Raw genomic sequence first — 14,277 nt, 5'->3', positions numbered from 1 at the left:
TAATGTATTTTTTTAACGTACTGACTTGTCTACTCATACCACATACACAGCTGTGATATCTGACGAAATAGCAGCTATCTAAATACAGTTTTACTGATATCTGAAAATTATATCACTTACCATGAAATTTGATTTCTCTCCGCTGCGTTGCTGATATGCGATCCACAGTGGATATTTGTATATCCCCGTTGTCAAGCCAGTCTATAGCAACAATAGAAATGTAACTTTGCACCATCTGGTGGTTATTTTGGGTAAAACAGGCCGGGGGCGTATTACCCCACTCTACTATAAGTGTGAGAATATTGTCCTTTTAGGTCCTTGTTGGTGCATTGTTGCATCAGTCAGTGCATGTAATTAGCCTTTTTCACATTACATCACTTGCAGAAGAACCTCACATCCGTTTTCAGCCTTTTGAATGGAAGAAGAGGCGGCATGCTAATCTGCTGGCTAACAAGTAGCAACCATAGAAAGTCAGTAAACTTCCTTTCCAAAACAAGGCAGATAGGTGACTGGAATGGTCGCTAACAATACGTAATGATAAACAACAATGCACAATATTATTATCAGTCTTTATCTGTGAATGACACAGTTTTGTTAACATATGTTGCTGCCATATACCTCTTCTTCCATTCAAAAGGCTGAAAACGGATATGAGTTCCCCTGCAAGTGACGTAATGTGAAAAAGGCTAATTGTTGAAGGTGGTTATGGCCTGTCGGAAAAAACTGTTTTTGAGTCTGTTGGTCCTTGCTTTGATGCACCTGTAACGCCTGCCTGAGGGCAGCAAGTCAAAGAACTCAGAGCCAGGGTGGGAGCTGTCCTTGACGATGTTGTTAGCTCTGCTGAGCTCTGCTCTCTGTTTAGCTACTGTTTGTTCATTCATTCAGTTGTTCGTTTTCATTTGTTTGTTCATTCGTTCATTCATTCATTCTCAATTGAATTTTGCGTTTTATGTGTTGGTGTGTCTAAGGTTTGCGCTGCAATAAACCTTTTAAAATGAAAACCTGCTTGTGCCCCCATTTTTTTTTTCCCTGTGCTCCTAAAATTTTTAACTTAGGAGCACGTGTGCTCCTGAAAAAAAAAGTTAGTGTAGAGCCCTGCTATCACCACCATGTTTCACAGATGGGATAAGGTTCTAATGCTGGAATGCAGTGTTTTTTTCCTTTCTCCAAGCATAAGGCTTGTCATTTAAACCAAAAAGTTCTATTTTGGTCTCATCCATCCACAAAACGTTTTTCCAGTAGCCTTCTGGCTTGTCCACGTGATCTTTAGCAAACTGCAGGCAAGCAGCAACGTTCTTTTTGGAGAGCAGTGGCTTTCTCCTTGCAACCCTGCCATGCACACCACTCAGTGCGTTTACATGCACATAGAGAAAATCGAATTTCTGCCGTAGCTCGACTGAAATCGAAGTTCTAAATGCCATGGATACACCTTAGCTTGGCTGAAATCAAAACGAACTGGATTTCTCGTAATCGAGCTACACGACCTAGATTATGTGATTGTAGCTGAGCTACTTGGTGCATGTAACCCTATCGAGCTACGTAGTCGAGCTACTTACTTCCCTTCCGGAAGTGACGAGTGACGAGACCACAAGCGGGAAACACAACAGCCTCGGTCGGCATGACAACAGTAGTAGTAGCGAGCAGCAGAAGAGGTCAGGAGGAACAAGGAGACAAAAAACAAAAACAATTGAACTTTTTGTGTGTTTATTAAGACATAAGTTAAATTGTAAGCAAAAAATGGACTTTAGAAAAATATACAATTATGCAAAATAAGTTGTCTTACAAAACAGTGGTCTGCGCAGGACAGTTTGTAGCCAACAGGTGGCAATGACATGTGGTGTGAATGTAAAGTGGAAATCACTCCTCTTCTTCATGACGACAACCGGAAGTGTACCAACACGATGGGGCGTGTAGCGCCACCTGTGGCTCGGGTGCACAATGTACCTCACACAATAGCTCGATTTCCTTGTGTGCATGTAGGATTGGATTTCTCTGGCACTCCTGCTGGGACCCTTAGCTCGATTACCGACAGTAGCTCGATTTGGATGTGCATGTAAACACACTGATTGTTGTTCAGTTCCTGATGGTGGACTCTTGAACATTAACATTAGCCAATGTGAGAGAGGCTTTCAGTTGCTTAGAAGTTACCCTGGGGTCCTTTGTGACCTCGCCGACTATTAGTGATCTTTGTTGGTCGACCACTCCTGGCGAGGGTAACATCATCTCATCTCATTATCTCTAGCCGCTTTATCCTTCTACAGGGTCGCAGGCAAGCTGGAGCCTATCCCAGCTGACTACGGGCGAAAGGCAGGGTACACCCTGGACAAGTCGCCAGGTCATCACAGGGCTGACACATAGACACAGACAACCATTCACACTCACATTCACACCTACGGTCAATTTAGAGTCACCAGTTAACCTAACCTGCATGTCTTTGGACTGTGGGGGAAACCGGAGCACCCGGAGGACATGCAAACTCCACACAGAAAGGCCCTCGCCGGCCCTGGGGCTCGAACCCAGGACCTTCTTGCTGTGAGGCGACAGCGCTAACCACTACACCACCGTGCCGCCCACGCGAGGGTAACAATGGTCTTGAATTTCCTCCATTTGTATACAATCTGTCTGACTGTGGATTGGTGGAGTCCAAACTCTTTAGAGATGGTTTTGTAACCTTTTCCAGTCTGATGAGCATCAACAATGCTTTTCTGAGGTCCTCAGAAATCTCCTTTGTTCGTGCCATGATACACTTCCACAACCATGTGTTGTGAAGATCAGACTTTGATAGATCCCTGTTCTTTTAGGACTTGTGTGAAAAACTGATGTTGTTTTAGGTCATATTTATGCAGAAATATTGAAAATTCTAAAGGGTTCACAAACTTTCAAGCACCACTGTAGTTCATATTTTCACTATGTAGGGTACAACATATGGTTATATACACACTACTTGGTGCACTAAATGCTCAATAAAATGCCACTTGAAATAGACTTCAATAAGTGTCTGCTGTAAATTAACTACTTATGTAATTTCATTTTTAGCACTTGTAGAGCTTGTTTCAGTCCTGTCAGAAAAACATAGAAGAAAAAATACTTAACTGTGACATGTTGGGAGGAAAAATTGTGTTTTTTCAAATCATCACTCTTGTTTTTGTGCGTTTCCCTTTATTATGTGTAGAGAATGGGGCGTTATTGAGTCTGTGGGAAACATCTCCATACTGTCCCCCCCCCCCCCCCCCCCCCAAAAAAAAAAAAAACACTCATTATGGGTAATGAATTCAGATGGTCATTGTCTAAGCTCTGAACCCTGTGTGACGAATACGGTAGAATTTGACTGATAGTGATTGTGAAGACAAACAGCATCTGTTTATTCCTCAGAAGCAGTAAAGGAAGAAAGCGGGAAAGGAAGAAAATGCTGTGTGATCAAGAAAAAGAGACTGCAGCAAGGAAAGATAGGACCTCAAATCAACTGAAGAAAAAAATAGAAAGAATACAATTCAGTGTGAATCAAACCTCAAAACTACCGCAGACAAACTGGACTGAGATCACAGAGGCCCATGCGACGACAGATTATAATATATCAATGGAGACGACTTTGATGACAATGGAAGAGGAGGAAAAGAAGGAATTGACCCCATACACCTGGGAGAGCAAAAGGTCAGAGCTTTGCAAGAAACTGAAGAAGCTGAACTTGGAAGACAAGAAAAGTGTGAAGGATCCGTACACATTCATGTGAGAGACAGACGAGTAAAACAGCAAAGAAAGCCTTATTTAATTTTTCATATTCAGTGGAAAGTACATATTTACTTCTTATCCAGACCTTCTAATGCACAGACAAAATAGTTTACTATAAGCTCTATGCCTCACTGTTTTTCAGTTTCTATAATATGCCTGAGGAAGACAGCAACAGCACGACTCCGACTCTCTCCTCCATCACAGACATGGAACTGTTCCACAGCGGGTATGACGTAGTGCTAGTATGTGTTTTTATATCTCATTTTTAATTCATAAATAATAGATTGAAATTAGTTATAAAGATGTTATGCTTACTAATGTTTGGTATTGGAATTCATTAGAATATTAATGAGGCTTTAAACTCATCCAGAAACAGAGACTATAAATGCAGTTGTAGTCGTGCTGTACTACGTGTTTGTATGTTTACACAGCCCTAATGTGCTTTTGTGAACCTGAATGTGTATCTAACAGCTGGATCTGTTGCAGGTTGACTAATTTTGGAAACAACTGCTACATTAATGCAAGTCTGCAGAGTTTGTTCAGAGCCAAGACGTTCTGTGAAGAGCTCTCCGACATGCTGGAAAAGTCTATGCAGAATCCAGAGGACACATTCCTCAGGTACTGAGATGATACATGACTTAATTTATAATGATGTGTTACTTTTATATAGCATTTATTAAGAATGTAGACATATTGCCTAAGGAAGCAGATAACATGAGAAATGTTAACTCGTGAGGGGACTACATTAAGAGACAAATGTAGGATAATAAAAATGAATGAACAAGAAAAAATAAAAAGGGTAAACGGATCGATCAAATTAAGGCTTGAGAAAGCAGATGGATTATAAGATGATTTGTACTGGTGGAGTGATTTTTGAGAGTTGAGATGCTTCAGCAGAAGAAACAACAGCTGTTATACAGTGAACATGGCAGTAGACCGGAATCTAATGGTGTTTTGACACTTAGTCCAAGTACTTGAGTCAGTGTCTGCAATGACTAATTGACTAAATCATTAATAACAAGTCTGAGGGACGAGCAGTAAAAATGTAAAGAATACAGACACAGAGGAAGTGGTGCAGGACAAAGTTACATAGTGCCTTCTTGAACTTTCCATCAATGAAGAGTTACAACATCAACGAAACTGACTTCTTGTTAAAACTGTTAATGTTATAGTCATGCTGTCTGTTGTTGCCCAAATGAGGATGGGTTCCCTTTTGAATCTGGTTCCTCTCGAGGTTTCTTCCTCATGTCGTCTGAGGGAGTTTTTCCTTGCCACCGTCGCCACAGGCTTGCTCATTGGGGATAGATTAGGGATAAAATTAGCTCATGTTTTAAGTCGTTCAAATTCTGTAAAGCTGCTTTGCAACAATGTTTATTGTTAAAAGCGCTATACAAATAAACTTGACTGGAACTTCAAAGCCAAGAAAAACCAGGCTACATTTATCAAGTGTGTGCACAAAAACTACTACACCCATTTCATACAAGAAAACAGCAGTGACCAGTGCAAACTGTTCAGGTTGGCCAAAACACTATCAGGGTGCAGGCACTTATGGATGCAAACTGGCAGCCAAATCTAAATTGTGAGAGAAATTACGAGGCCAGGGTCGAGCAAGGGTCGGTCGATGTGCAGACAGTATGTCAGAAATCAGGTGAATGTCCAAAGTCAGAAATCAACAGAAAACTGGGGCAAAGTCATGGGAAGTCAGGAACAGCCTGGTATGAAACACTGAGCAATACTTCGCAAAGTACGTGTGTGTTTGATGTCCTCAAATAAGGGGAGCTGATTACCTGGAAATGAGAAACAGGTTTGTCCTTAATATTCGGGAGAGGGAGGGTGCTGTGGCACTTGGGAATTGTAGTCCGTGGTGGGCATGTTTGGAGGCCGCTCTGGACTTGGATTATCGGCACCATTACTCACAGAACACCCTCCCCTAGTTTGTCCATGAACTTTGTTGGAGCCGTTTTTGAACTCTAAGTTTATGAATTTATTTAAATTATTTATGTTGATAAGATTCCAATGCAATGCAGTCTAGTCAGTGAAATACTAGATTCATGGTTTAAAGTTGTGAACAGTGAATACGTTGCCATGTTTAGTTTGGTGATGAACGTGATTACCATGTCATAGCCAATTGTCTGGCAGCCTAATTGAAAGATTGATGGACATCTGGTTAACATGTGATATAGAGCCAGCCCACCTAGAGCAAGGTGGGCGGTGAAGTGCAAACAGTTTTCAACCGCGTGTCTGCGTCTACGATAGAGAGCTTGTTTTGAGTTACTTGGAAAATAAACCACTTTTTATTTTTATATGCGTGTTGTCCGTAGTATCATCACTGCTCCAAGAAGCCACAGCTGAAAAGCTGCGTCTACAAACTTGGTCCACACCTTGGAAGTGAACTGAGGACTTGCATTGTCCTCTGGGATCCCACAGTACCGGAAGACATGTGAGAAGAGGAAATCGGTAGTTTCAAATGCTGTGGGCAGGCCGGGCAGGGGAATAAGTCTTAAAGCCTTAGAAAATCGATTAATTACTACCATGATGACTGTATTGTTCTGAGACTTGGGTAGGTTTGTGATGCAATGGCCAGATGGGACCAGGGTCTTTGGGGTGTAGACAGCAGACAGAGCCTGCCCGTGGGTGGAACCCGGGGTACCTTGGCTTGGGCACAGGTGGAGCAGGAGGAAATGAACCTGTGAATCTCAGACATCATGTTCTCCCACCAATACTTGTTTTGGATGAGCTGATAAATGCGTTGACTACTGGGATGTCCAGTGGCAGAGGATGAGTGAGCCCAGGTAATGAGCTGGCCTTGGAACTGTGGAGGGACGTACATGAGACCGGGAGGACAAGCTTCTGGAGGGTCACAAGGCTGGGCTTGAGCTATTTCCTTGTCTATTTCCCATGTAATAGCATTGATGAAGCATTTTGGTGGCAGGATAGGAGTGGGCTCTTCGTTGGGGTTTATGGCTGTGTGAATTCTGGAGAGTGCATCGGCCTTAGTGTTCTTGTAGGACAGTAGGAGATGGCGAATTAGAATCGGGTGAAAAAGACTGCCCACTTTGCTTGACATGGATTCAGCCATTTTGCTGTCTTTAGGCATTCAAGGTTCTTGTGATCAGTGAGAATTACAAATGGGTGTGTGGCCCCCTCTAGCCAATGTCTCCACTCCTCAAGGGCAAGCTTTATTGCAAGAAGTTCCCAATTTCCAATGTCGTAATTCTCTTCAGTTGGTGAGAGTTTCTGTGAAAAAAAGGCTACGAGGTATAGTTTGAGCTTCTCCCCAAAGTGCTGTGACAGCACACTTCCCACTCAAGTCTTAGAAGCGTCTACTTCCACAGTGAATGGCAGGATCTGGATGGGTGCTGAAGTGAAGACCGCTTTGAGCTGTTTGAAGGCCTCCTCTGCAGCCTGGTTCCACTGGAGGCATGCGGGACCTTTTTTGAGCAAAGTGGTGAGAGGAGAGGCAATGGCACTGAACCCTCTGATGAACTGGCAATTAAAAATTGGCAAATCCTAGGAAACATTGTTGTTCTTTGACTGTAGTGGGTGTGGGCCAGGTAGTAACTGCTGAGACCTTGATGCTTACACCCTCAGCACTAATGATGAATCCAAGGAATGAAATCTGAGTTCCGTGGAATTCACGTTTTTCAGCTTTGATATATAGTTGGCTTTCTTGGAGCAGGGTTAGTACTGACTTAACATGCTTGTGGTGAGTGACCTCATTTGGGGAGTAGATCAAGATGTCAATCACATAACATCCCAGCATGTCCCTGAGGATGTCATTGATGCGACGTTGCAAGACGCTGGGAGCACAAGAAAGTCCATATGACGTCACACAATATTCAGAGTGACCTGAAGTAGTACTAAATACAGTCTTCCATTCGTCCTCCTCACAAATTCTCACCAGGTTGTACACACTTCTAAGGTCCAGTTGAGTGAATATGCAAGCAGTTCTTTGCTGTTCAAGAGCAGATGGAACAAGTGGAAGTGGGTAGGGGTACTTAACTGTAATTTGGTTTAGCTGTCATTAATCAATGCAGGGGAAGAGATCCCCTCTTTTCTTCTCATCTCATTATCTCTAGCCGCTTTATCCTGTTCTACAGGGTCGCAGGCAAGCTGGAGCCTATCCCAGCTGACTACGGGCAAAAGGCGGGGTACACCCTGGACAAGTTGCCAGGTCATCACAGGGCTGACACATAGACACAGACAACCATTCACACTCACATTCACACCTACAGTCAATTTAGAGTCACCAGTTAACCTAACCTGCATGTCTTTGGACTGTGGGGGAAACTGGAGCACCCGGAGGAAACCCACGTGGACATGGGGAGAACATGCAAACTCCACACAAAAAGGCCCTCACCGGCCACGGGGCTCGAACCCGGACCTTCTTGCTGTGAGGCGACAGCGCTAACCACTACACCACCGTGCCGCCCCCCTCTTTTCTTCTCCATGAAAAAGAAGCTTGCTGATGCTGAGGATGTGAATGGACAGATGTATCCCTGTTGCAGTGCTTCCTAAACATGCTCCCCCATGGCAGCTTGCTCAGCGATGGATAGCAAGTATATACGGTTACATGGAGGTGTAGTGCCTGGGAGGAGATCGATGGTACAGTCGTATGGTCAGTGAGAGAGAAGACCACTGGCTTTACCCTTGCTGAATACTTCCTTAAGCTCATGGTAGCAGGCAGGAACATGCTTCTTGATGTTGCCAGGAAATAAGAGGGTCATGGAGTTGTAACTAGGGGAAACCCAGAATTATGGCTTGATGTGCAGTACAGGTGATGAACAAAGAGATGCTTTCCTTATGAAGCACCCCAACTTGAATTTCAATGGGTGTGGAGCGATGAGCCCTTCCCCAGAGGGTCTGTCGTCTCTGGCCTTCAGGCTCACTGGTCATTGGAGCTCCTCCATGGGCAGGTTGAGCCTCTGGATGACCTTGAGGTCAATTAAATTGCCCTCTGCTCCTGAGTCTATGAGGGCAGAAAGAACATGGGTCGAGTCTGGGAGTTTTAACAATACATGGAGCTAAAGAAAGCGTTGTGGAGAAGTGAGTTTGTGACTCATTGGGCTGGTGGAGCTGGGTTCTTTACGGAGATGATCTTGTTTTCTGGGATTGGGTGGTCGGATGGGACATTATGCCAATAGATGGCAGTGTTCACTGCATTAGAAACACAACCCCTCACGGCGCCTTCTTTCCTTTTTAGAACAGGGCATACGGATATTGAAGATCTCCATAGGCATAGGAGATTGGGGAGGTTGTGAAAGAACGGGAGTGTGCTGTAAGGAGGGCCTGTTATGGAGATGATGGTCCAGTCTGATGGCTAGGTCAGTGAGGGAGTCTAGTGTGAGTTGTTCGTCCTGACATGCCAGCTCCATTAAAATATCTGAGCTTAATCCCTGGCTGAAAGTTGCCTTCAGTGCTGGTTCATTCCACCCACTGCCTGCCACTAGTGTGCGGAACGCAAGGGCATACTCAGCCACTCTCCTCTCTCCCTGCCAGATCGTGAGTAGCCTCTCTCCTACTTCATTGCCCTTGGGCTGATCAAATACTCATTTGAATAGCTCCACAAAATGATCATAGGATGTTGTGTGCTCACTGCTGCACTCTCATACGGCGCTAGCCCACTTCATTGCCTTACTGGTGAGGAGACTCATGAACTGATATCTTCTGTTCTTCAGTAGCGCCTGTGAGGGTCGTGAAGTATAGTGAACACTGTAGGAGGAAGCCCTTGCACTTGGGTACCTCTCTGGAGAACTTCTCAGGTTGAGGAACCATCATGGCAACACTCGTGGAGGACATGGAGCATATCAGGAGGGCCTGCAAGACAATAGATATTAGTTGTGACATACGAGTGTTTAATTCACTTAACATCTGCTGATGTTCTCCCAACAATCATCCCTGCATATTGAGAGCAGTTTGTTTCACTTCCTCTGCTGCATCCATGGTGGCAAAGTATCCTGTCAGGGTGCAAGCACTTATGGATGCAAGTGCAGGGGAAAGTGGGTGTGTTGCAAACTGGCAGCCAAATCCAAATCGTGAGACAAATGACGAGGTCAAGGTCGAGCAAGGGTTTGTCAATGTGCAGACAGTATGTCAAAGATCAGGCAAAAGTCCAAAGTCAGAAATCAACAGAAAACTGGGTCAAAGTCATGGGAAGTCAGAAACAAGGAACAACGGCTTGGTATGATCAGGTATGAAACACTGAGTGATGCTTTGCAAAGTGTATGTGTGTGTGTGTTTGCTGTCCTTAAATAGGGGGAGCTGATTAATTGGAAATGAGAAACAGGTGTGTCATGAATATTCAGGAGAAGGAGGGCACTGTGGCACTTGGGAATTGTAGTCCGTGGCAGGCATGTTTGGAGGCCGCTCCAGACTTGGGTTATTGGCGCTAATACTCAGACAACATACTGTAGACCATACTATTTTACTCAATCGTCTACATGGACTTTGGCATCTCAGGGTTTCCGGTTGAGAGTATGCTGTGCGCATTCTGGCTGCCACTTCTCACCGGAGCTTTTTATTTTACCTTTTGTTTTTCTTTTTTTATGTCTGTGTAGTTTGATGGGTTTTTTTTTGTTTTTTATTTGAGTGTTTGTCCACCGGTTGTGGTGTAGCTAAGGACCCAGTTTTGGGCATCGGTTCCCTCCAGGCCTTGATTCGACGTTGGTGATGCCTGTGGTCCTCGCTGTGAACTGCAGTGAGCTCGTTGCTGTTTTAACATCGTAGTTGTCCAGCACTCTGTGTGACGGTGCTTTTGTGCTTGGCATGGTGTTCTGAGCGATGTTGCTCAGTGCCGTTGTGGTGGCTGTGCAAGTGGTTTGGGACATACCAGCGCTCTGCGTGGCGGTGCTTCTGTGCTTGCTTTGTGGATCCATGGCGCGGTGTTCCGAGCAATGTTGCCTGGTGGTGTCACAGTGGCTATGCAGGCAGTGTGGGACTTATTTTCATGCATCTTTTGGTGGGACTGTGGCAGCTACACCATTGGAATGACATCCTGACCTTCTTTTGGTGGACTTTTTTTTTTTTCTTCCCCAATTGTAAAGCAACCTTGGGTATGAGAAAGGCGCTATATAAATTCAACTGATTTAATTATTATTATTATGTGCACTCCTGGTTCAAGTCCTACCTACCCAACAGATCCCAGTCTATATCAGTCAATGGTGGGACATCGAAGAGGTTTGATGCAAAGTACGGAATACCACAAGGATCTTGTCTTGGTCCCCTACTGTTTGTCCTTTATGCTAGCAAGCTGTTTGTGATTATCGAATGTCATTTGCCTGATGTCCATGCATAGGCCAAAGACATGCAGTTGTATATTTTCTTCAAAGCCAACCCCAGTGATGAGCAGTCGGCTGCTGTTGAGGCCATGCAAAACTGCATTGTGGGCATCACAGAATAGATGTTGTCAGACAGGCATAAACAATGATAAAAGAGAATTTGTCATCATAGGGACAAGAGAGCAGCTTGCGAAAGTTAATATAGACTCTCGAGTTGGTGATAGTGTAATTTCACCAGCTAGTGAAGTAAAGAACCTTGGTTGCTGGTTTGATGAACAGTTAAAGGCCACCTTTTTCCACTTATATTACATTAGAAGAATTAGGAAGTTTCTCACTTTTGATTGTACTCAGATATTGGTTAATGCTTTTGTGACTAGCTGCCTTGAGTACTGTCACAGCCTCCTGTATGGCTCGCCTAGTAATCAGCTGCACAAACTCCAACATATACAGAATGCAGCAGCAAGGCTAATTTGTAGTGTTGGACACTTTGATGACATCACTCCCTTCTTGTTTAGTCTCCACTGGTTACCAAGTAGTTCCAGAATTCAGTTTAAATTTTTACTTTTTACCTATAAAGGTTTAAATGGACTTGTTCCTGTGTATATTACAGAACTAGTAAAACTCAAAACTGCTTCTAGATCTAAGAGCTTCTGATGACAAACTCCTACTTCAGTTTCCCCAATATAAGGACTCTAGCTACTCTGGTGACCGATCACTTACTGTTGCGGCACTCAAACTATGGAACAGTTTGCCTGTGTTTATCCGAAACGTCACTAATGTGTGTTGAAAATTCATCCATTCACTGCCAGTAGAATAATTTTGTTTATTACAGCATATTTAATTTTCATTTTCTTTACTATTACGGCATTAGCTAGATGTAATTTGTATATAATATATATTTAAGTGAAGTGTGTGTAATGTTTAAAGTTTATATTTATATATTGTAAGCCCGGGTCGGGCGTCATGTTTTGCATTGGCTGAGCTAAATGCAAGTGAACAAAACCTATTGTTTGGGTTCGGCCCATGTGGGGTGCGGCATTTGACCTGGGCGTAAGACAGGCAAACTATATTTTCTTGAAAATTATCTCCTGTAATGCACGTGTGAGCATATTCAATATAACACGTGCACTATAAGTCAATAAAATTATTATTATTACACCTAGAGTTAGTGTTCACACTTGTGAAAATGATTTCAGAGTGTGAAGATCAGAAAGTTTGCAGGGAGTGAGAGTATTCAGGCCTCTATAAAAGAAACATAAGATTTTGATTTTTTTTTTTTTTTTTTTTGTTCTTTGATGTGGAGACAGTAAAGATTTTAGAGTGGATATTTCTGCACATGTAAAAACACTCAGGTGCAAGTAAAAAGCTGCGCAACTGCATTCTGGACGAGTTTATCTAAAACGTAATGTGAGACAAGAGCGGAGTTGAGGAATGTTACTGAAGGCTGAACTTATAGGATGTTTCCCCTGGATCCTTTGCAGATGTTTTGTGGAGCTGTCGAGATTGACAAAGAGCTCTGAATTTCAAGATATCACCAAGGATTGTCTTCTCATGGACCTGATTGAATCAGCTAAAAACTCCAACCCAGAATTCACCATCGATAATCAGAATGTGAGCTCACACACTAGAACATGCAGAAAGAAAATGTCCTTGATGTTATTTAATGTTTACTGGTGTGTGTGTGTGTGTGTGTGTGTGTGTGTGTGTGTGTGTGTGTGTGTGTGAAGGATGCCCATGAATTCCTCTGCCACTGTCTGACCCAAATGGAGGAATATGCGCAATTGTTGTTGTGTTGGCAAGAGGATATGACTTTTCAATGCCCAGTCTGGTCCAATTTCAAATTCATGATGAGGAACGTCATAACATGCTCCAGGTATGACACATAACGTAAAGAGCTTGAAGTTTGTAATGTAGATGTGATGTGATGCAAATGATGTTTAGATGTTGATGCATGTTGTGTTGCAGCTGTGGATTCCAGCAGGACAGACTGGAAGTGTTTAATCACATCTCTGTGCCCCTGGTGCACAAGTCAGTGGACCAGTACTTCAACGACTTGATGGTGAGTAACTATTAGCCTGATGTGCCTTCATTTTTATATCCATCACATCATGACCGCTCTGTGTACGGTATGAATAACGTGTCTCTTGTAGAACCCGACAGTGTTGGAGTGCAAGTGTGTGATGTGTGGAGGAGAATCTGCCACCTCCACATGGACGTTCCACTCTTTGCCCAGGTTAGACTGCCCCACACACACACACACGGTGCATTTTCCCTCTTAGTACAATTAATTTTGTCACAGTAGTCATACTCGGGGCTAAGAGCTCCTAAGCAAGAAAAGGATTTAACTCTAAATCAAGGAACATTTTCTGGTTTAGCTTTTTAGACTTTTCCATCAGGCCATCCTTAAAAAAAAATTCGTTTCCTGTCCACCGGGTGGGCAAAAAAAATTTCAGTCGGGAGGGAGGGATTTTTTTTTTAATTATATATGGATGGATAAGAAATCGCAATGCTGTGTTTGCTTTTTCTTTCAGTACTTTTTTTATTACAAAAGCAGACACATTTAATAAAATATGACAGTTAAATCAACTGAAACTTGTACAAAAACTTTGTTAGCATTTTAAATGCTGACTGCAACATTTGCAAAACTTTTACAAAGGTACTTAAAATGCCCGACACACGGACTTTTTGTAGTTCTAAATCGAGCGTTAGGCCTAGTTCGGATGAAATTACACTATTAAAATGATCACTGAATGATTTGTTTTTCTGAATCTTTACTATTTTGTTGTTCGCTAGAATACCATTTTGCGATTTCACGCTTAAGCAAATGTTTGAAAACTCCGGATCTCCTTCCTTCATGGTGGCTGCCATTTTTTTGTGCCGCACAGCACATGCGCAGAGCTGATTCGACAGGGCTTTCCACAAGCGCCGGCCACACAATTAAGTCCAACCGGCTACTTTAATGACTATTTTTGTAGCCCACAGGCTCTAAATATTAATTTTCGATTTTAATAAAATTAAATGTTTATCTAACGGACTGACAATAATGTCAAACTGAACTGTTGATCAAGGGAGAGTAACTCATCCGCGCCCCGACATGCGGTGTGCGCGCGCACTCGGCGCATGCTCAGTTGCGTGAATGTGTCATGCACCGAAAATAAGAGATTTACAAGCCAGGAACGCCTCATGATGCAATACACAAGAAAAGAAAGAAGATTTACTGCCATTTTACTTTGTATTTGAGTAAAGTGAATAAATAAATGGTCTGTGGAAA

This window comes from Neoarius graeffei, chromosome 1 (assembly GCF_027579695.1).
Source record: "Neoarius graeffei isolate fNeoGra1 chromosome 1, fNeoGra1.pri, whole genome shotgun sequence".
NCBI classification, from domain to species: Eukaryota; Metazoa; Chordata; class Actinopteri; order Siluriformes; family Ariidae; genus Neoarius; species Neoarius graeffei.
This window is presented reverse-complemented; position numbering follows the sequence as displayed.